Raw genomic sequence first — 24,829 nt, 5'->3', positions numbered from 1 at the left:
TTGATACATTGAATGGAGAGCTTGACAGTTTTTGGTCTTCTTTTAAAGAGGAACAGCAAAGAAACAACTAAAACTGTTTAAAAGAGACACTCTCGGCTAGTTTAATCCCTGCATTTAGGTTCTATGGAGGGGGAAAGGTTTACAAAACGTAAACGCTTACAAATATATATTTTTCTTTTCTATCTTTTTTTTTTAAATGTATGCATTTGCCTTCCATGTGTGGGCCTGATTCTCCATTGCCAGGCACCTTGTAGAGTCATTTGCAACAAAGTAAAATGAATACTTCTCTGCACCAAATAGTTGTACTCCTTTAACTATTCCAGTATAGTTAATCTGTGCCACTTTGCTAGCATGGATGCTATTGAATAAGCATAAAGGCACTTTATACTGATCGGGCTATTCCCATATGGTAAGGGGAACAAACTATACTGGTATAAGGCACCAATATGCCAGTATAACTGCATCCACACTGTGGCCATGTCTAAACGAGACGCATTTTACTGATATAGGTATACGAATATACTATACTGGAAAAAATGCTCCTAATGTGGACATAGCTTATACCAGCAAAGTGCACTTAGGCTGTCTACACTGTCAAGTGTACTCTGGCATAGCCCTTACCGTAGCTGCAACGTATGTCAACAGAAGGAGCTTTTCTGCCAGTGTAGGAACACCACTTCACAAATGAAATTAGCTATGCCAACAGAAGCACGTTTAGGTTGGCATAACTGCTTTATACAGGGGATTTTTTTGGTGTGGTTTTTACTGGTATAGCTGTGTCTACACTAGGGATTTCTGCTTGCACAGCTATATTGGTCAGAGCTCACGCCTCTTCACCCCTCAGCTGATATATCTACGCTGGCAGAAGTGCAGACCTGGCCGAGAGTTTGTACCAGTTTAACTCTATCACTAAAAAAAAAAAAAAATCACACTCCTAACCAATATAGTTATACCAGGAGACCTTTCAAGTGTAGACAAGGCCAGAGTGTAAAATACTCCCAGGTCAGAATGGCAGTTGCACAGCAGTTTTGTACTAGTGGAAATGACTGCGCTGGGAGCAGGACAACCAGGGAGAGTCAGGCCATTCTACACATCTACAGACGAAGTCTTGTTGGCTGCAGTGAGGTTGCCAAGGTGTAACAGAGAACTGAATCTGACCCCTAATATTTGAATATTTGATCTGAAACGGTTATTTCTAAAGCTGTGCACTGCACCTGCCTGATGATGGTGCATTAATTTGGCCAAAGCGTTTCTTTTCTTCTCTCGTACACAGGCATCAGAGTTCACTGTCCAAGCTGCGTGACCAAAGCATGGCCTCTGTATCAAGGGAGGCCATGCGTTGTAAATCACCCTCCAGATGTTGGGTTGGGCACTCTCCCACCACATGAGTTATTGTCTGCAACACCGCTTCACAGTCACAGCATGGGGGGGAAAACTAGGCCACACTGGTGGATAGTTGCAGCAACTCTGGATGAGCCAGAGAGTAGCCCGTGAGTCTGGTCCATGATTTATGATCAAGTAGGCAAGGAGACAGGTGCTGCAATGAACTCCTGAATGTACTTAGTGCATTAGACTCTTTTCCACCAATGCTTCCACTCTGTAAGGATGTAGTATTCAGCTCCCTGGGGGTGCTGATTGTCTATGCATGGTAAACGGCCAATTGTGCTCTCATCCAAGAGTGCATGGGCTGCCATAGCAACTGTTGAGAGATCAGGTGTGGTGTCACACAAGAACAGGTTTCCACTCCTGAATATAAGCAGACCGTCGAATCGAAGCTGCATGTTATTTCCTGTCTAAAACTGGTCCATCAGTCAACTGGAGATGTAATGGGTTGTTTTCATCGGTCACAGCTCTCCAGGCAGATTTAACAGCAAACTATTAGGAGCTATGCGTGTTAGCACACACAGAGACTGGAAACTGGTATATAATTCAAGTAGCTACGAATAATACGAGTGGCCAAATTCAGCTCCATGTCAGTAACCAGAGTGTGATGGCTGCACAGCTGTATTCAAGTGGAGCAACCACCACGGCCCATACAGATGTCGGAAGGACCAAAGGGTCTGCTCCCCAGGAGGTGCCTGATAGTTTTCATATCAAGGTGGTACAGGAAGAAATCTTAGTTTGAGGCCAGTAAGTCTAGCTACAGCCAAGTTTCATTCCCGAGTGACCGCGGAATGGAATGGCAGCAGCATTCGTTGCCCATGGATTGAAGTAGCTTGATTGGCAAGAGAATTATATAGATGAACAATAGTTGCCACTGTCTTGATTTCATGAGAATTAACCTCCATTGCTAGAAGTAAGTGGTCAAAATGCCGAGGTCTGGGCTGAGATTCCCTTCAAGCTTGTGGAATTCATTTCCAGTATCCACAATACAGATGTCAATCAGCATACACATACTTTTCGGCCTGAGTTCCAGGGAGGTCATATGTGTATGCAGAGGGGAGCCAAGAACGACCCTTGTGGAAGGCCATTACAAAGATGTTTCAGGTGACTGATTTTTCCCTGGACTTGCAGGATGCAGCTTCAGATGCTAATCATTTCTTGGGTGAATCAGCACTGTCAGCCTATAAAGAATCACTTGCAGCAGCTTGACAGTCAGCCCAACGTGCCACACAGTGTCATAGGCTGCCATCAAATCAATAAGGACTGCACCAAATTTTTTTCCGGACTCAAATGCATTTTCTGTACATTGGGTCAGACAAAGTACCTGGACTTGGGTACATCATCTCCTCCGGGAACCAGCCTGAATGCAAGGCAGCTGAGGATCAGTGACCTCTTTAATCTGCATCAAGATTAGTGTCTCCATCAGACTGTATGGAACACACAACAGAAAAATCAGTCAGCAGCTCTTTGGAACTGTCAATAGTTTCACTGGCTTGGGGACAGCCGTGACCTTTGCTGTCTGCCAGACTTTAGGAATCCTGCAATCCTGTATACAATCATTCAAAAATCAAAGGAGCCAGTTTTTGCTGGTTGACCCATAGTGAGAGACAACCTTTGAATCAGGTATTTGGGAGAAAATCAGTGCTACCTACCAAGCTTTCTGTGATAAAGCTCTGGCTATTGCAAATATATATACACCCAGGGAATCTCATCTACAGTTCATTCCTGGATGGTCACCTGATGAGTTTATATCCACCAAGAATGAACAGGAGGTTTGTCATAAAAGTAGAGACCTTTTTTCCCTCCTAAATCAAACCAGGCAAGAGTGATGGAGAGAAACTATCTCCAGATTTAACTTCCTGTACTCGTCGCAGATCCTGGCAAACTATTAGGAGAGTCAGTAGAGATTCCAGTCTTGGCAAGACGGAATACCCACTCACAGCAAACTCCATTGCATCCCTGCTGGTGACCAGAGCTCCTAACTGAGAAAAAGCTTTCGGCTGCTCAGCTGAAATGGTAGTTGCTAAGAGATGGAAGGCTCAGAATGTGGATATAAACTTGATGGCTCTTTTTAGTGCTCAAGAGTTGAACCTGGCTACGCATCAGCTGCAGCCTAACAAGGCTCCTAGTCTAGATAATATCCACAATATTTCTTATAACCCAGAGTCAATACTTTTGGCAAATGTTTTACAAACCACATTAAGCAAGGATTGGAAAAATTTCTGGCTGCTTTGATCATTCCTCTCTATGGTGCAGTTTTCCATGCCTAGGTTAAATCATCTCCCTAGAATCCCCTTTATAAATCCTCAGTACATTCTGGGTATATAAATGGTGAAATGCTTTATAAAATTCCAGTGGGAAACTGTCACAACAAGCATTCAAGAATTTGATCACCGTAAAAGATTTCATTAACATTCATTTCAGTCTCAGGGTCCAGCATTTACTCTTCATGAATTTAAAGCAATAAAACATTTTGATTACCTACCTTTCTGTTTATTGCAAAGTGCCTCAGTTCTGATCAAGAAACGTTTCTATGTCAAATGTGTGCTAGGCTCACACCCCTCTGACTCTGGGAATCAGGTTATCTTGTGTTCCGCTACTATGGATACAACGTGAATCCAGCTGCCAGGAGGAAGGTCAGAAAGTTCGATTCCTCCTCCCATTGTCAGAATATGCTTTCCACTCCAGGGTTAGAACTCAAATATGAGACTGAAATACTAGATATGCTATGAGCATTCCCCAAAATACCCAACCCAACTACTCAGAAACAAAGAGATGGGTCCCTGTCGTCCTGTGACTGGGAGAAATGACCTTTCATACAAATTATTGCATGCGACTGGGTCACATAGTGTTCTCATCAGCATTCTGCACAACTGCCAGGCCATTCAATCAGAGAAAGCGGGAGGCTTTCAAGAGCAGAGCAGAAGCTTGGTATCATAATGGCACTGGGGAAGACAGAAGGTCACCAACGCTCTAGCCTGAAGTCCTTTGTATTTCTGAGAAAAGCCTCGGAGTGAGCAGGGCCTGCCACCCCAGAATTTGTTTTCCTTTCGGTGGGAGGGTACGGACGCATTAACCTCACTTTACTTCCTCTCACACCCCAATCCGAAGGCAGATTCTCCTCAAGGCAAAGAGAGCTGGAGTAATTAGTGCCCCTCACAGAGGGTAGCTCTACCTAAAGTACCTCTATGACCTCCATGATTGTAGCGCCTGAGCTGCTCACAATCCTTACTGTATTTTTTTCATAAAACCCCTGTGAGGTAGGGTGGTGTTGTTATCCCCCACTTTACAGATGGGGAACTGAAGCACAGAGATGCTAAGTGACTTGCACAAAGTCACACAGGAAGTCTGTGGCAGAGCAAGGACTTGAACCCAGATTTCCTAAGTCACAGACAGGCTTGTGCCCCAAACATCCTTCCTCATTAAGATGCCAGCCTCCAGGGACTGAGGATGGATATGGTTATGTCAATACCACAGCTGAGCAGCCCCAGAGGCGGAAGATTGCTTAGAAGAATGGGATAATAAGTGGAAGTTTCAAGAGATCTGAAAATAATAAATCATCCAAATGGAATGGGATGTTTTCCACAGATTGGACTAGAATGCCACACTGAGCTCATCTCTAGTTTTCAGGAACCATACACTAGGCAGCTGGCTATTAACTAGCATATATGCTGGTTTCAATGTCAGTACAGTATGTATATCCCTGCCCTCTGATTTGCTTCTGCTCTTGGAACCCACTGTCCATGTGCCCAAAACAAACACAGTGACCTCCACTTTTTCTTCTAAGTATAAACCTCGGGCCAAACCATCACCTGGAGTTCACAGGCATAAGTGAATTTACACCGATGTGCACAAGCTGAAGATGTGGCCTGTAATCTTTAAACATTCCAGCATCATGACCACAGCCACAATTGAGGGTGCTTCCGGCTACATCATCAATAGCAGCATGCTGGGCTTAACACACTCCTTGTGGTATAGCTATTAACTCACAAACAAGGGGCACCTTCAGGTTATATAAATAATAATAATTGGCGCCTAGCCCATTTTGTCCATAGAGTTCAAAGCCCTTTATAAAGGTGGGTAAGCATCATTATCCCCATGCTATAGATGGGGAAACTGAGGCATGGAGGCATGCCAGGGCTTTGCCAAAATCACTCTGCAAATGAGTGGACAAGAACCCATCTGCAGCCTTCGTTCAATCTATTAGACCACAGCTGCCTGCCCACAACTGGGGGCAGCAGACTTCCCCATTCATTTTAATAGAAGAGTTGGATGCACAGGACTGGACCCCACACTTCAAGCACCCCTTTCATAGAGTAAAGAATTAGATAAGAGAGAGAAGCATGTCCTATCCATTGACAGCTGCATGGCAAGATGGGCCCGGAGCAAGTTTCCCTTCTCTCTTTGCTGTTCTGCTGGAGAAAGATCACGCAGTGCAACTTTAATCTCATCCCTCCCCTCTCTTCCCCTCTGTTACAGTTCAGTTTAAATGGTGATAGTCTTGCCTGCAAGGAAGGTGCACAGTGCATAAACTCTCTGCCATTGAACAAATGGAGCGAGAGGAGTAGAAGCCAATGGCATCAGAACATTATGAGCTGGAACAGATGGGCATGATGCTTCACCAAGGCATGGAGGGCTTCAGTGAATCAGAAAACTTTAACCCCTTGGAGACCAGAGCAGACCACATGGACTGTTTTGTTTTAGCTCTGTGGGATTATGAAGGGCTGCCACTGGATTGCAGCCTGAACTGGCTCCAAGAGATGCAATAAGATCATTACTTAAACAGAAGTAATGAGGTCAGCCCTTACGTATCTTGGAGAAGGAAGGAACTGAGATCAGGGTGTTTGAAGTCTCAGGGCAGACCTGGATACTGAGATTCAAATGCAAAACAATTCAGGAGTGGCATGGGAGGGTGGGTGGGTGTGTGAAGAAAAAGCAAATTTGACTCCATCCCCAAAAGCTGTTGTTTAATCACCATCAGCATATTAGATATCCTCTGAGTCCAATAGCCCCAATTTCAATTCCCTGAGTTCATATTTCTGAAATAAAAATTATATTACATGAGTGCCCAGAAGCCCAGCATTGGGGCCCCATTGTGGTAGAGGTTATACAAACTCACAGTCCCTCTCTAAACACCTTACGCCAGAGGATTAATAGGAAACCATCTAGTGGTTCTGTTACAGCTTCTAAAAGGACAAGCATTGTTTATTTTCTTGACACTATGTTTAGTCAGTCTGTGCTTCTCCTGGCAATAAAAAGAGAGCGCTGCATTGTAACACTACGTTTCTGTGCTGGGAAGTAAAATTCAGCTGTCAGGGGCAGAGCAGTTCCAGTGGTCCCCAACCCTTTTCATCTGGCGGGCACCGGACGACGAGCCACCGAGGAACGTGGCCGGTCGACAAGCATTCGCTGAAATGGCGCCAAGAAGTGGCAACGTCAATAGGCGTCACCACTGAAATGCCGCCGAGAAGCAGCAGCAGCATCCAGAGGCGTCGCCACTGATTTTCGGTGGCATTTCAGCAGCGACGCCTCTGGATGATGCTGCTGCTTCTCGGCAGCTTTTCAGTGGATGCCCGTCCACCGGACAGTACGTGGGTGCACACAGATGCCCTGGCGGGCGCCATGGCACCCACAGCCACTGCGTTGGGAACAACTGAACTAGAGGCAGAAAGGTTTTCAAAGGGCGTATTCTAACTCTTCTGCTGAGGAGGTGACTTCCCTAGCGATGGGAGTGCAGGGCCTGAGCCTAAGCTCACTTACATCAGTTTCACAGTGGTATCATTCTGCTTGCTTCAGTGGATTTGCACCAGCATAGGCAATGGAGGCCCAAAATCTCGTGCAGCCTCCCAGACACAATCCTGTCTTTGTGACTCACTCTTGAGGAAGTAATTCCTCCAGAGCTAAGTAGCATTCTTATGCCAGCCATTATTTCTATTTCCCATACACAGCCTGATTGTTTATATCCAGCAGCTGATGTGAATTTATTGTAGGTTCTGACTGAAAGGCATTTTACCCATGGAGTGCCAGGGCTCCATAGGAAGGGCTTGCTATTGTGGTAACCTCAGAGCATACAACACATGTGCCCAGAGACAAAGGACAGGCTTCTTATGGGGCATATGATAGTTAATTCTCAGTGAGGAGCTCAGAGGTAGGGTAAACAAACCCCATTTAGTGTGAGGGACTTGTACTTATCCTTTATTTGCTAGACACACACAAAGCCACTGTATTACCATAAGCATGGTCTATGAATCACTTAAATGTAATTACATTAAAAACAACGTGCACCTGAAGAGGTTGCCTGCCTGCTATCCTGTTTCAGCTGAGTATCTTTGAGGCAGACCTCCTAGCTCAATGCATGCCACGATGTTGAATTTTAAAAAAGCATAGATTTCTAGAAGAAAATTCCACCCCTGCGATACTATAGCATCTGGAATCATTAAAGCTGAAATGTCTGAGTCCTATTCACTTCTCTTCATGTGAGGCCAGATTTTCAGAAGAGCTTTGCTCCCACTCTCCTAAACTATTTAGCTGTTTAAACATGTAGATAGGTGCCGAGTAGGATTTTCAAAAGTCTAGGCACCTAATTCCTATTTCCATTTGATTTCAATGGGAGTTAGACACCTAGACATATTTGAAAATCCCAAGAGGCACTTAAATCTCTTTGATAATCTACCAATAGATTTTTGAAAGTGCTCAGCACACAGCAACTCCCTTAGCATTACGGACAGGTTTTCAACAACACTCAGGGTCAGATTTTCAAAGTGATTTAGGTGCCTAAAAATGCAGGTAGATGCCCCAGGGGATTTTATTCTGTGCCCAAGCAGGTCAGGTACCTGACTCCCACTGAAATAAAAGCAGGGCAAATCACTGTATGGACACCCTCTTAATGTGTTTTATGAAGGGTTTTTTCAGTTTTGCTTAAAAGTTAAATCTACACCTAATCAGCCAAAAATAAGCCATTTTAAAATCAAAATAAGAGTGTCCACAGCGGGATTTTCACCTTTGGCCCATAGAGGGACAAAGAGAATTAATTAAACTGCTTTAACTAAACCAATGCACATTTGTGTGTAGTCAAGACCTAAGGTGCAGTGGTATAAGGCTCACTTTACAGCCCTTTCGTTGCACTGAGGGCTGTGCCAGCCTAACTAACTTGGTTTAAATTCACACCATAAATTAAAACAGTGCAGCCTTCTTGTGCAGACGAGCCCTTAGTCAGGTAAAACACCAAAATATGTTGCAAAGGCATTAGCCTCATTTTGCACTGGTGCAGCAAGTCAACATTAGAGGGTTGTACTTTACCCTTTAGCCTTGGAAGGCCCCTGGGTACTAAATATGACTTCTCAGGCTGGGAATGGAGAAAGGATTGGTTCCCTATACAATACACAAATCCTCAAGAGACTCTTATTAGGACATTTTTTAACTACTATGTTAATGTACTTACATGAGTGCAAATTTCTCTAGTGTAGATGGGGTCTAAGTGAACAGAGAATTCTGGCCTGGTAGCATTACGCAGGTGTACATGACTACACAAAGGAGTGGAAAATCATGCCCATTGTCTGTCCCATGTGCATTGTGGGACAAATCAATGCCAGATCCCTCAGTTATGACATGATAGCATTTCTCTCTTTGTCCATGCTCGTCTTCCCTCCAGTTAGTTCCCTTCCCTCTGGTGATCTTTTGATTTGAAGTGTTTTCTCATGACAGCAACCAAATCAACGGCACTAAATAAAGTGAACGCAAGTGCCAGCTTCAGGTGCCAGCACAGCTTTGCCTCCATGAAAAAACAAGAAAAAAAAATAAATAATCAACAGGATCAATGACATTGGGATCTTTTTTAAAAAAACCTTCATTTCCTGCTTTAGTGTGGTCCCTGCATCTTTGTGAATCTGATAGAAAAATCTGTAACATTAAATGACTTGTCAGACTTAATATGTATTTAGGTCATATGCTTTCTGCAAGTTTTTGCACATAACTTGTGGTGTGCACTTCATGCAAGATCCATGAATAAAAATATCTCTCTCTGATGTGCCTGGAATCTAGGCAGGGTCATATTCCTTAGCGCAGGGAAGTAACAGGCACCATTCTGCAAACTACACCACCACTGAGGGACGAGATGGGAAAAAGATGCCAGGATGAGCCCTCCAGCCTGCTTTTTACATGTCAAAGTGGGAAGAGGCTAGACTGGTCCCGGTTCTTCTTTGAAGGCACAGGATGGACCATAATCCTTCTTGGAACTGTACCTGGGATGCTGTACATCCACACCATCCCCCTCCTGGGCTTAAATGATGCAATCTCTCCCTCTATGGGCCCAACTTTCAGAAGAGCTCAAGTCCAGATTTAAATAATTGGCACCCACAATTGGGGCCAAATATTCCAAAGCATCCAGACGCTCCTATCGTGGCCCCTCTGGTCAGATTTTCGGTGCATGGGGAGCTGAGCGCTTTTGTAAACTCGATCCTCTTTCAAAAAAGAACACACCTTTAAAAACAATAAATACAAGGAAAATCATATTGTATAAAACCAAGGAAAAATCATTTAAAAAACTACCATCTTCCCTGTCACACATAAGGGCCCCAACCCTGCAGCCGGATCCATGTGGATATATGAGTCCACCTATGTGTATCAGACTGCGGGACTGGAGGTCTAAATTGTTTGGGGAGGGTGTTCATTTTGTTGTTCATTCAGGTTTCTTTACCTCCTTCACCCCTCACCCCACCATCTTTTCTTAAAGTGAGTATGAGGTCTCTATGCACACAACAGGCAAATGGGCCGCAGCCCTGATCCGCAGGGACCACCTCTAAGGATGGATAGATTATAACGCCATTGTGATCACCTCCAGCCTAATACAAGCCATAGGATTTCCTTGAATTAATTCCTCCTTCCAGTTCAACAGCTGTGATTGAATTACAGCATGCGAGGACAGTGGGGACGGGGACCGCTGTGTCCAGGCCTATTTCACGTCTGCTGAAGCAGTCGTTTCTAGCCATGTGGTCACGGTCACTTTTCCCTTTCAACCAGACTGCAGCTCGTCAGCTCATTTCAAATGGGAACAACTTGCAGTCACTTGGCTACCATCCTACAAGGATGGATTACGTGGCTGAAGTTAGTGGCATGCTTGAGACTTATACACACTGGCAAAGCTCATTATCAATCCACTGAGCTAGCCAGTCCCGGTGGCTTTTATCGCAATATATTCAAATATATTCAACAGACAAAAATGGCTCCATAGGTCACATTGAGGTGTATTAGAGAAGGGGGTATGTGGCTGTTTTGTAAAAACAAAATTAAGCAACAGTTCAGATCTGGGTCTCATTTACCCAAACCTCCTGCGATCCAAAGTTCCGACGGGGAGAAGGGTCGGATAAATACCCCCTGTCCTGTTCCACTTCTAGTTTCATCATCATTATATTGTGGCAGCACCTGGGGGACTCAACCACGTCAGGGATCTGCTGCGCTAGATGCTGTACACACATAGAGTGGGAGACAGCCCCTGCCCCAAACAGCTTGCATTCTGAACAGTCAAGACAAAACAGGTGGATGAAACAAGCAAGTGGATGAGAGATGGAGACATATTTACAGGATGGATTGCTTCCAAAGGAGCAATTAATGGCATCCTTATTAACTCTCCAACATGGCTATGGAAGAGGTTTTCAGTCTCCTTTGATGATGATTTATAAGAACCATGATAATTCCAAAATGAAACCTGTAGCAGGAGGAGCAAGAGACAGTGAAGGACTTTGTGTTGGGCCCTCCTTGGCAGGAAGGAGAGCAGCTGCAGCAGGGAGCCTCCAACAGGATGAGGTTCTGTAAAGAGGAAAGATGCTTATACGACCCAATCCAAAGTCCACTGAAAGCTGATGAGAGTCTCTCCATTGATTTCACTGGGCTTTGGATCAGGCCCTTTACTCTTATGAGATGGAGAAAAAAAAAACCCACTCTGGGACAGATCCAGCCGTCTGTATGGACAGATGCATTCCAAATGCTTTCTTCCAAGTAGATTCTTTGCTGAATGCTAAGCCGCTGTTGTCTTATTACTTCAAAGGGAAATCTCATAGACTGACGGTAAATGAAAGAAAGGCCCCGTTTCATTTCAGAGCCCTTGGAAATCTGGACACGCTGACCAGAACAGTGGTCACATTACACTGTCTAATATGCTCAGAGGATCGCGACTGTCAGTCTGCAGGAAAGCGTGCAAAACAACAGCACCTGCAGGGCTGCTAGGAACACAAGCAACTCAGGTGCCACATAAGCAAGAGAGTTTATGGAATTGCTGGAAATATGAGGATTGTCCAAAACAACAGCACCTATAGGACAGCAATAAATGCAGGTGCTGGGTAAGCAGCTACCCCTATAGAACTCCAGACAATTCTTGCAAAAGGTCTGCAGTTTAAATGGGAGGGGGCCTCTTGGATTTCCACCACCAGCCTCCCCCAAGATTTGGAGTAGAAGCCACTCCGTAACAATACTGTGGGGAAAAGCTGCATTAGAATCAATAGCCTCATGAATAGATAAAGAGAACACTTCCCTGTCACCAAGCAAACAGTTCCTTCAAAGAATAATAATACAGCCCAGGGATGTTTAACCTTTAATAGCAGCCTGCCAGGCTGATTAACGTTTTCCAAGCTAATCAAACACTTTGGGAGTTAGCTACTGTAGCAGCACTTTAATCTGAAAGCAGTGAAGCACTCTGTCCCTCAGCCAAAGAGGTTGGAGCTGGGAGGTGTAACACATTTGCTATTTGCTTGGGACTCACTCTCTGCGTATGGAAGGCAAGGAAAAGCAAGTGACTGAGGAAGTGCCTTCCTGTGGTGGGGAATATGATTGCAATCAGTGTAGGAGAATGCCAATAACTCTCCCTCCTGGAGAGTACAGGGAGGGCCTCCTTGTAGCTGCACAGGGGGAGGCCAAGACTGCACAGCTTTGCTGTGGGAGGGAGCAGAACAGGAGTGTCCGGCCAGCCTGAGAGCACTAAAAAAAATTAATACCTCCAGGAAGGAAATGAGGGGAGAGCATTTTAATTTCTGTCCTGGTGGATAAAGGGGAATCATTTCAGCCTAGATCAGGGCGCAGGGCTACCAAGAGTGGGTTCAGGCCCTGGTGAAAAACATTTTTCAGGCCCCCCCCACCCCCAGCAAGGGCGGGCCAGCTAAACAGGGCCAATGAAGCCAGGCCCTGGGCCCCTTCCGGAATGCTGGGCCCAGGTAATTTGTGGCGGCTTTCCCTCGCCCCCCCACCCCATCAGCTCTGCCAGGGAGTTCCTAGAGAGAAGCCAGGGCACCAGAATAAGCATGAGCCAGTACCCCTCCACTGATCTAACTGGGCTTCTTTCCTCCCCACCCTCGCAGGCTGTGCATTTGTGAGTATGGGAGATAAGAGAGGTCTACTGTGTGTCATGTGATCCTGACCAGATTGCTGCTCTCACATCATGCTGGAAGCTGGAGCTCACTCTCATAACAAGGGCCAGGGGAAAGCAAAGATTCACTTTCAGACTCCAGTTCTGCTGTGAATTACACCCGTGTAAATAAGGAATAACTCCCCTAATTTCAGTGCAGTTCCACTGGGTTTGCACCAGTATAATTCAGAGCAGAACTGAGTCCTCAGAAGGGAGTTTTTGCAAGGGGTTAATGTTCTCTTTTTAATTCTCAAACAGGTAACATTGTGAAACACAGAGATAGAAAGTGGAGAAGCGAGTCTGCAAGAGCAGTCAGGGGCATGTCGTGTGAGAGACGAAGGGAGCAATGAGAAGATTCCATTTGAGAGCAGAGAAGGGCAGAGGCTGATGGTACAGAGAAGGGCTACTAGGATGATCCGAGGAATGGAAAACCTGTCTTATGAAAGGAGACTCAAAGAGCTTGGCTTGTTTAGCCTAACCAAAAGAAGGCTGAGGGGAGATATGATTGCTCTCTATAAATATATCAGAGGAATAAATACCAGGGACGGAGAGGAATTATTTAAGCTCAGTACCAATGTGGACACAAGAACAAATGGATATAAACTGGCAGTCAAGAAGCGTAGACTTGAAATTAGATGAAGATTTCTAATCATCAGATGAATGAAGTTCTGGAATAGCTTTCCAAGGGGAGCAGTGGAAGCAAAAGACATATCTCACTTCAAGACTAAGCTTGATAAGTTTATGGAAGGAATGGTATGATGGAATAGCGTAATTTTAGCAATTAACTGATCTTTGACTATTAGCGGTAAATATGCCTAATGGCCTGTGATGGAACACTAGATGGGGTGGGATCTGAGATCCTACAGAGAATTCTTTCCTGGGTGTCTGGCTGGTGAGTCTTGCCCACATGCTCAGGGTTTAGCTGATCGCCATATTTGGGGGTCAGGAAGGAATTCTCCTCCAGGTAAGATTGGCGGAGGCCCTGGAGGTTTTTCACCTTCCTCTGCAGCGTGGGGCACGGGTCACTTGCTGGAGGATTCTCTGCACCTTGAAGTCTTTAAACCACAATTTGAGGACTTCAATAGCTCAGACATAGGTTAGTGGTTTGTTACAGGAGTGGGTGGGTGTGATTCTGTGGCCTGCGTTGTGCAGGTCAGACTAGAAGATCATAATGGTCCCTTCTGACCCTAAAGTCTATGAGTCCATGATGCCCTGGTTCCTCTGGGGCCTGCAGAGGAGCCAATGAAAAATCTGTCCTTTATCCACCAGGTTATAGCTAAGATCAGGCTTGGCAGGATTCAATTTTTTTATATATATATATAATTTTGACAGATAATATGGATGTTCATTTTTAAGCTTGTTTTTTATCTATTTAAATGTTCACAGTTGCTCAAAATTAAGGGTTTTAAGCATTTTCATCAATTTAAATTTTCAAAGTTGTGGGAAAAAATTTTTGGTGGGGTGGGGAGATAACAATGATTTAATGAGCAGACATTGAGATTCCAAAAGTTAGCACTTTATAACCATTAATGCACAAATTGTCAACATCACATGTCAAAATATACAAAGTAAATATACAAAGTAAATATCCTTAAATCAAACTCTAGTAAGTTCTCAAGCAGCATTTGCCTTATTTTGCCTATCTATAAATTTATATTTTCATCTATGGAAATATATTTTCATTGGTTTGTGTGCATACGGTGAAATTGATGTTTACTGACATTTACAGATAAAAAACTAATCATTCCAAGTCTGTATAAGATACACAATGATAAATATACACATTCTCACACACAACTGTGTGCCACATTGTAGCTTAGCAAGTAAAATCATCTTTTTTGTTGGAACAAAAACTGGCAAAACTGCTTCAGCCAAAATGGAATTCCCACTTCCCGCCCCCTTCCGCAGAAAGAAAAGACAAATCTTCCTGAGACATATTTTTGAACACCACCAACAACAATATTCAACGTGTGTCTCTCTGGCCTCTTTAAAAGAGATGTTTGGTGAAGCACTCTGCAAGGAGACAGTCAGAACTCCTGGGTACTAGGGTGCAGTATGGTACTACTAGGGTATTAGTAAGTATGGTGCAGAAGTGCCTGTGTATGACGGAGGAGCAGGGTACTGTGGTACTAGAATACAGCATTGTATTACAGTAATAGGATGGAGCATGGTACTAAAGTACTAGGGTACAACACCCTACAAAAAGGCAGTCAGAGTGTGTGGGTACTATGGAGAAATAAGGTACTGTGGCACTAGGTTGCATGGTACTAGGGTACAGCATGGTATTAGGGTAGTACAGTGCAGCATGGTACCACAATACAACACCCTACAAAGAGGCAGTCAGAGTGTGTGGGTACTATGGAGAAATAAGGTACTGTGGTACTAGGTTGCATGGTACTAGGGTAGTACAGTGCAGCATGGTACCACAATACAACACCCTACAAAGAGGCAGTCAGAGTGTGTGGGTACTATGGAGGAGCAAGGTCCTGTGGTACTAGGTTGCATGGCACTAGGGTACTAAAGTACAGCACCCTACAGGGAGGCAGTCAGAGCGCCTCGGTACTATGGAGGAGCAGGGTACTGTGGTACTAGGTTGCATTGTACTAGTGTACAGCATGGTATTAGGGTACTACAATGCAGCAGGGTACCACAGTACAGCACCCTACAGGGAGGCGGTCAGAATGCCTCGGTACGATGCCTGACTGCCACAGCCATTTTCTGTTTTATGGATGTGGCTAATATAACCTGCTCAAGATGAAGAGGAAGGCCAGATGTTCCTCGCTCCTGGGCATTTCCTCAGATCTTTAGACAACACCTCCCCACTCCGCTCTCTCCCCACTTCCCTCTTAACTCATGTTCCTTTGTGGCCATGAGAAGCAATGAAATTCTAGCAAGGCTAACCTGGGAGGGATGTAACTTACATCTGTTTGTGTGAGAATTAAGCTCACACACTGCTAGGACTCTGACCCGAGTCAGACTATAACATTTCTGTATCTTGTTCTTTCCTTTGCCCTCCCAGAGAGTTCAGAGTCCTGTTGTAATATCTAAAATAACATGATTTAAATGCAAAACAAATATATGCTGGTTACTGCCTGCTTGGGATAAAGCAAGGCTCTTCAGATCCTTTTTACACTGGCTATCAGCTGATCTGCGACATAGATGCACTCTGGAACATGAAGATGGGCCCGATTCTCAGTTATGCCAATTACACCACTCCGGCAGTGTGCCTTAAAGTGACGCTCCTCGACATAACTAGAATAGTGCAAAGGAGTCTTAGTGTAAATAAAAATCAGGTCCGATGTCTCTATAACTGATCATGAGGTTTTTTTCTTTGATGCCCTCATCTGAGACAATGCTGGTAACTACAGTATATGTTTTCTTACACTGCCCCGCAACTGACCTCAGCAATGAATGGCTGGTATTGGTAACGCTGGGAGCATCATGGCCTCTAATGAGTACCAACTCCCTAATCTCACTGAATTATGAATGACTATTTGAGAATAACACTCCTTGGAATCGTGTTACTTAGGATCTTGGGTCATATATGTTGCAGTTAAATAATATGGGCCATGTGACATCTTGCCATCTAAAATATTCATTAAGGGCATAAGCGACATGTAATATGTTATTGGCTCCTGCATGTTTAAATCCTATCCAGTGAAATCTGCACTAAAGATCTCCCTTAATAAGTAACCTCCTCTCGTAAGGGACCACCCTCAGGGATCCTCTGAATGCACTGGAGTACAATTCTGCCCACCTTTATTTGGGCCTGGAGAAGGCCTCCATGAAAGAAGTGATTTTTGTTGGTCCCTGGAATGACCACTTAAGAAAAGTGGCACTGTATTCATCACCCCCTTTCACTCTGCTTTCCAGCCAGTCCTTTCCAATAACCACTCACCCAATATTTTATAAACACGACAGCCATAATGTTGCACATTCCTTCCCAGCAGTTTTCAGTTCACTAGGCTACCTTTCCAAGACTGTGACACAGCTCTAATATTAATAATAATTATTATTACCATTTGTACTGTGATAGCACCTAGCAGCCCCAAGCAAGATTGACATTCCATCATGCCAGGTGCTGTACACATACAAATACAGTCCCTGGCCCAAAGAACTTCCAGTCTGAGGGCATGGGAAAATTATTCCAGATTAAAAGTAGGGTGTGACTTTAAAGGGAATCACTATTCCAGAATTACCCCACATGTTCTAGAATAAGAGTGCTTTTTTCCAAATTAGCTTAAGCCATGTCTCTTGAGTCCCAGTCCAGCACTCTATCAGTTAGATCACACTATTAACTATTATTATATATCAGTGTAAATCACCTTTCACAAGCCTCAGAGCATTTTATAAAACAAACTATGCACATATACAGGGATCATTGCATTCACTGCTGAAATGCCTTTGCGTGGTATGTTGCAGCTATTTAACTACACAGAAACTAGCCAGCTGTTTGGAACAGGCCGTGGAAAAGGCTTCCCTATCTAGTTAAGAGTGCGGGGGGAATTAGAATGGCCGAATGTAATTTCCAGAAACTAGAGCCAGGACCGTGACTTTAACACACCAGCCCCTAGGCTTCCAGGGGAGCCTTTATTGACCATAAATGGTCCAGGTTTCTTATCCTATCTCATCCTAATGACAGCATCCCCAGCAACACAATGCCCCTAACACCACACTGGGCTATTAATTCAGAAGAAAGGGCACCACTTATTGTGTCCACAGCTCCTCTCACTGCAATCCAGGCCCACCTTGGATGCCTCCCATTCGGATACTTAGCATTCCTAATGATGTTCAGTTTGTGCAGTCTGACAGGATCAGAACTCAAGATGGCATGGCTTTGGCTGAGCTACTGCTTAACACTCTGTCTGGCATGACATCACGCAGCTGGGATAAAGCCAGTCACCAGCCTGGGCCCCTACCATCATGGGCATGATAATAGAGAGGTTGACTTCTTTTCTCAGGCCCTAAATCGGAGAAGTTGCTGCTGAGTGATATAAATATGAAGTTGTGTTCATGTAGTCAGACCCAGCATCATTTCTCCAGCTATTGTCCATGCTGCCCACTTTTCCTCTTTCACCAGAGCTCCTTTGTTCTGTCTCAGATCTGGCAGCTCTTTGATGCTGTTACTAGCAACACCTTAGAGGGGGAAAAAAATATGTGTGGGTTTGCACTGGCGTGTGAGGTTTGAAATTTGGGTCTTATTCGTGTCTCCAACAACACTGATATGGCTTGCGTGAACAAGAGCTGAATTGCTCGCTGTTCTGCTGGGAGATTATGAGCACTTCCACTGACAAATCAGAATGGGTGAAGAGGTTGTTGAATACCATATCCATGTAATATGTCAGAACTTTTGCAGTGCCCCTCTGCATATCAATGCAGCTGCTGTGCAGAGTCCTGGCCGATGTTTCCTTTTTAAAATAGCTAGGGAACAAAACTAATCCTATTTCTTTTAAGAAATATTTCCTATTATGACAGGGAGAGAATTCATATCACTAGATTCCTCAATGTAGCGCACCTGCTTTGTACCACATCACCAGTGCTATCTAGCCCTAAAATTGCTGTATATGCCCCTGGGAGAATCACCCCAGTGTAAGGGATATCCTCTATCGAGGCTTCTATGCCAACACACACACACCACGGCTGGCAGAGAGGGCATGCCCAGAGGCAAGGCAGTGTGGCTCCAATGTCCCTTTGTTGCACCAATCCTCAGCTGGGATTTTGGCCCCTCGGGGCTGCTAGCAGCTAGTGAACGTTAAAACACAGCTTAGCACAAGTGGGGCTGGTTCTGCATACAGCAGCCCCAAGGGCTTTACATCACCTTTGCACATTTCCCTTCAACATGTGCTGAATGCAGGTCAGCCAGACCTAAAACCTGGCATAGCGCATGTGTTCATAGGTCTAATGATAACACTTTGCACTTTCAAAGTGTAGCATTGTTTATCGAAAGACTAGAAAGCACTTTACAATGGTGGGTAGGTATTATTATAATTGAGTGACAGGTGTAGTAATTAGACACCAAGAGCTAGGTGACTTACCCAGGGTCAAACGATGAGTCAGTGGCACAGCTAAGTTTTGTCTCCATTAGAAAGGATATCGCTATATGGGCAAACTCTCCTAGTACAGATGCAGCTTATATGGCAAATGACTGCTGTTGCTCATATAGCTTATACCAGTTCTCCTAATGAAATGAAGGACTTTTTTGCTGGTATAACTGTATCTACCAGGACTTTTAAATGCATGGCTACTGTGGTCAGCGGTGTGATATTTTCAGGTCCCCAGGACTTCTGGGCTCTTCAGACCCGCCATTAGTCTGCCATGCGGGCAGCCAGTGAGCCAGCAGAAAACTCGGTGGGTTTGCAATGTAAAGCTGCATGGCAGATAGGGTTCTGTCAGAACTTCATCAAAATCAAACCTTTTCCACAAAACATTTCAATGTCAAGAAATCAGCAAATTACAACCAAAAAATATTTAGTTAAAATTTTTCCAACCAGATCTAGTGCAGACAAGGCCTTGGTATGAGAAGACAACTCTCCTGATCTAGCTACTAGACAACACTGTCTTCAACACCCCGCTGCATTGTCTCTCAGTTCATCTACTGAAAGTCTTTTAAATCAAGTGATGCCAAAGCACATTTAACAGAGCAATTTTGAAATACTGTAAATTGTGGCCTGAGGGTAGGTCTGCCTTTTCAGTGACCATGAGGTGACTCTGATGAGTTTATGTTTTGTTTTATTTGCTGTGGCACAAAAGTAGTAACATACAAGATTTGATGGAAATATCTTGTGGGAGCTGATCATTCAAAAACTGAGTCTGCACTATCTTTACTAGTGTAGTATGCATGCTCGGCTTTGTTTTATGAATGGGCCTATCACAACATGCCTGTGTGCACAGATATCTTCTATTTAGTTAGTACATTTCAACCCAAAGGGTTTTAGAGACAGCATGTGCATAGATCACTTCACCCATTACTAAAATGTCACTACCTCTGGAATAGAGTGTGCCAGCACTGCTAGGGAGGAGGCAAAATGTAGAATGATTTATTGTGATGGGGCTTAACCCCCATCACCTGCAAGGCTAGCAAATGCACCCAGTTAATCATGCTCTGAACCTGGGGAGGTGAATAGCTAATTGGTTTCTGGCCATAATAGGTAGATTGAAGGAGCTCAATTGACATATCTACACACTCTCTCTCTTATCCACCCCCACTGCCCAGGAGGTAGGTCCTTCTGGCTGAGAGAAATCCAGAGTGAGGGTTAGTGTTTAACAGGAGAATAAAGAGGGAAGCACGCTATAGGGGCAAGGTAGTCTACTGCAGAGGAAGCCCTGAGATACAGATTTTGCAAGTAGAAAGACAAGACCTCAGCTGCCCAAGGGGGCAGAAGCATTATTCAGATTTGTTTCGTCTTGTTCATGATACGCCAGAAAGGATTTGAACTCTGTGACTTGACCACAGGGCTGAAACACCAAAGGTCTGGAGCCAGAGGCAAACAGGCAGCAGGGGCCATGGAACTGAAGATACTAGTGACACTGTACCTGGACAGTAGGAAGTGCTCCAAGGGGGAGTGTGCCCCATCATATGTTGGTATTAGCAGTGGGATTGAGAGGATCCCTCTTGACCAACTACCTTAAAGATGAGTGACAGATGGACAGACTACTGCTCTTTCCGCCCCCTCTGGGGAACATGGAGGATGTAGCCTTCATGCGGGCAGCCCAACAGGAGCAGACACATGCTATTTTGTTGCCTCTATTACAAGGGCTGCAACAATAGCAAGAACCTCAACAGGCTCAGCAAGAACATCTCCTGCCATGCCTAAAGAAGCTGACCCCAGGGACCTGGATAGTTTTGGGAAGGGGAAAAAAAATTCTGCTAGACCAGTACCCGGCCTGGCAAAATTGGGCCCAAGTGACGACCCGAAAGCATTTGTGTGTACTTTTAAGAAGGTAGCAACTGCAGCAGGAAGGGCTGAATACTCGGGCAGTTCGAGTAGCCCCATTCCTGTCAGGAAAAGCTCAAGCTTCCCCTATGCGGGGACTATCTGGAGCCAATCCACGCCCGGTCTAAGTTGAGGGCTGCCTTAATTTGCACCCTTGCTACAATGGCCCCTGTGGCACAGAATCACCAAGGTCCAAGATTGCTCCAGCTCCTTCCAAGTCCACCCGCTGCTGACCTACAGCCTGGAAGGAGCTTCCCGTGGTGGGCACAGGAGCTGCTTACATCAGTGGTATTCCCCAGAGGAGAGGCCTTTTTGCCTTCTTTATGGGTCCTCAAAGGGGCTAATGGGTAATACCAATTCCAGCTGTATGATTTCTCCCCTAGCGTGTGGGGAGAAAATGAGATTATCAATGCAGGCATGGGCCTGTTCTCACTGGAGTCAAACAGCAAAACTCCAATTGGCTTCAGCGGGACACGATCACGTTTGAAGCCTATTAAAAAACAATAAAAGCACCTATGTCACAGGGTGGGCCGGCCATTTAAGGGAACTGGGCTCAGCCTGACCTACGTCTAGTTATCTGGCCCCAGGTGATGGATTTGGGATTGGGCCACTGGCTGAGTCAAGTCACCTAGTATGTGGGAGGCTGTTTGTTGGAGGGATTATCCCATAGGAGAGAGCCTGTTCTGTCACTAAGGAGAAAAAAGGTCCCCTAGAATTAGAAAGAACCAGCAGAGGGTCTCTCCACTCAAGCCAGATGAAAAGACCTGCAGCTTGCTCCAGCCAGTGCGTGGCAGGAGCAGAAGCCTGAAGAGGAAGAGGCTTAAGGAACTCTAGGCAGCAGAAGCTGGGCTTTAGGAAAAGCTATTGAGCCCAGCAAGGAGCTGAAGAAAGCATGGAGTCAGGAAAAGACTTGTTTTGATTTAAGTTGACGTTTGAGCTGTGATGTTGTAATAACCCAGTGTTATTGGTCTCCCAGGGTGCCATTACTGGGAATTCCAAGAGGGGAGAACTGAGGCAGAGACAGGGTCTGATGCCAGATTGCATGACCCTTTTACAACCTAATACACATGCTAACTTATCACTACAACCTACACGCACATCATTAATACATGGATGTAACAAGCAGCTGTGCATAGCCTTCCATAGGTCACAGATTTAAGTGGACATAAGTAGACATTCAGCCAAATATCCACTTCAGTGCTCACATGGCCATTCTTGTCAATAATACATTTCTATTCGATAGACTCTAATAGCGTGCCAGGAGCCACTACAACTGATCAGATCAATACATACACATTTTGTAAACCCCTTAAATATGTAATGCCTCTTTGGATTTAAAAGTCCTTGAGGGATTTCATTTTAATTAGAGGGACACTTAAGGTGGCCATACCCAACATTTAATCTGCCCTAAAAATATAAATTTAAAAAAATGAATTCCAATGATACACAGACTCCACCAGACTAAGAAGGCTGCAGCATTGTTCAGATCCTAGCCTTTGCCAACAGCAAACCCAAGGCCTGACTGAAGTCAAGAGTGGGGTTTCCCCAATGCAGCTGAGAGCAGATTTCGAGCCATATTTATTTCCCTCTTGGCACCTCTAACACTGGCCAGAAAAATGTATAATGATCAGCATACTTCTAACCCCATCCCCCTCTCGACTTGGCTTGATCTCTTGCTGAAGGCACAGCAGTATGAAAAGTGACGCACATATTCTCAAGGCAAAACAGACAAAGAATTGATTGAAATTATTCACTCATCTCCCATGTAAATACAGAGCAGCTGTTCAGCTGATACTGGAAAACCGGCCGCCTTCTGTTTTTATTGTTTGTGATATAGCTGAGGCTAACTCTGCCTAAGATGGGATCTGTTCAAAGCACCTGAATGAGAGTTCCCTGGCATTGGATCTAATCCTGCAGAGACACACATCGGGGTGAAATTCACCCCCGTACAGACCACCAGCATCAAAATAAGCCATAAATGGGCCTTAACTGGTCCATGGACATTGTGCTAGCCCATTGCACAGGCTGAATTTTGCTTCCCGTCAGTATCTTCACTCATGTGAGTAGTCCAACCAAAGTTTAGAGCCACCTCAAAATTGTGCTGATCTGGCCCACTTCTAGGGTAAATATATGGCTTGCACAAATGTGGTTTTTGTATTGACTTCCACAGCCCTTTCAACAAGATGGTACAGTGCACATAAGGCAGGGTTAAGTCTGTGACTGGCTGTATCCCCTCTAATGCCTCAATCTCAACCCTTTCACTCCACAATCATTATGTTTTGAAAGCGGAGTCCATAATACCATCGGCCCTTTTACAAAGTCCACCCCAGTTCTAGAGGTATGGCCGACTCTAGAACTTTAAAAATAAGGAATCACTCTAGAACCAGTAATCTCTCTAAAACCAGAATTAACTCTTTTAATCAATCCAGTATTTTTCTCTAAACAAAACCAACTTTTACAAAAACTAAAGAAAGGAATAGGCAGAGGAAAAACTAACATTTGATGCCTGATTTTAATAAAGCATGTTACTTCTTATAAAGACTTACAATTTCCTTCCAATATAGAAAGCAGCAGCACCTGCAAAGTGACGCTGTCATCTGATGAGATCACAACCCTTCGAGCTATGCTCATGGCTTACATGATGTTGTCTGACCCCCTTGAGGTAAGTGTATTGCCATACAGATCACAGCCAGCTGTGCAATATATTTCCTCTCACTCTGTCTCCTGCATGCAATGAAACATTTCAGGGCTTGAGTTATTGTGTAATAATTCATGCCTGGATGCCATAAATGGCACTCGATCTTCAGTCTCTTGCCTAGTAATTCACAACCCACCCAGGTGTGAATTACTAGGCAAAGTCCAGTCACTTTCTTCAGTCTGAGAGTTATTATTTAATCACTGAAATATGGGGAAGAGGTGTAAGGAATTCATTCCACAGCAAGCAAAAGAGTAGAGGTTTACAGTATATAAAATACATATATTGCCAGAGTTTATGAGTTTAAGTCATCGGAACACCTGCTTAGAATATGTGATAAGGAAACAGTATTAGGAGGGCAGATATACGCTGGATTGCCTCTGGATAAGCAAAATACATCCAAAAAGCAGCACTACAATGGCTTGAAATCCATTTGTTTGTCCGTTGCTGTCTACCTGAATGTTTGCATTGCAGCCTCCGCTATGAATGTCTGACACATCTCTCAGGCCAGGTCTACACTGCGACTTTAAATCGGTTTAATGGCCGATATACCGATTTAACGCTGTACCCGTTCACATGACGTCGTCATTAATATCGAGTTAAACGGTTCCTTAAATCGATTTCGGAACTCCTCCCAGACGAGAGGAGTAGCGCTAAATTCGAAAGTGATACTCGATAGGTCGTGTGGACGGAAATCGACATTATGGCTCCTAGGGGTATCCACAAGTGCCACACTGACCGCTCTGGTCCGGCAATCCAACTCAGATCGGGTGCCGGAAACAGGAAAAGCCCCGATGACCTTTAGCAATGATATTTCCTGCTTTCACATGTCAGCCTGATCACCACGAGTGCGATGCAGTTCAAATGCAAGTAGCTCCTGCATTGAAACCTTACGGAGAACTAGATCTTGATCGCTGTATGGGTGAGGACAAAATCAGTTTTATCAGGCTCCATTAAAGAACAGGAAAGTGCCAAAGCGTTGAAAAAATAAACCAGGGATACACAGCGGTGCGTGCAACCGTAACGGAAGCCAGAGACTCAAATCGGATGCTCATGAGGGAGGGGGGGGGGAGGGGGTAATGAGGATAACAGCTACAGCTCCACATCAAGTCAATCTGAAAACTATTTGCATCTTGGCTGAGCGCCCAATGTCCTGTAGCTTAATACAACGGTGTCTTCGTGGTTCACGGAACGCTCGTCAGTCTTTCCCCCTCCCAGCACGTGAAAAGGAGAAGTAAAGTAAAATAATTCCTTGAGTACTGTTAAATGTTCACCTCTGGTAGTGAATGCGCTGGCAAGAGTACGCGAGGTGTGAAAGGTCAGGATCCTCCGTTTTGTGATTCAGGTCCATGATTGCTTGTGCTCATGGCGTTGCTCAATGCCACTCCGGGAAAAGGCGCAAAGGGTTGTCTCTGCCTCCAAGAG

The sequence above is a fragment of the Chelonoidis abingdonii genome, chromosome 20 (assembly GCF_003597395.2).
Source record: "Chelonoidis abingdonii isolate Lonesome George chromosome 20, CheloAbing_2.0, whole genome shotgun sequence".
NCBI lineage: Eukaryota > Metazoa > Chordata > Testudines > Testudinidae > Chelonoidis > Chelonoidis abingdonii.
The sequence above is the reverse complement of the archived record's forward strand: the minus strand, read 5'-3'. Positions refer to the sequence as shown.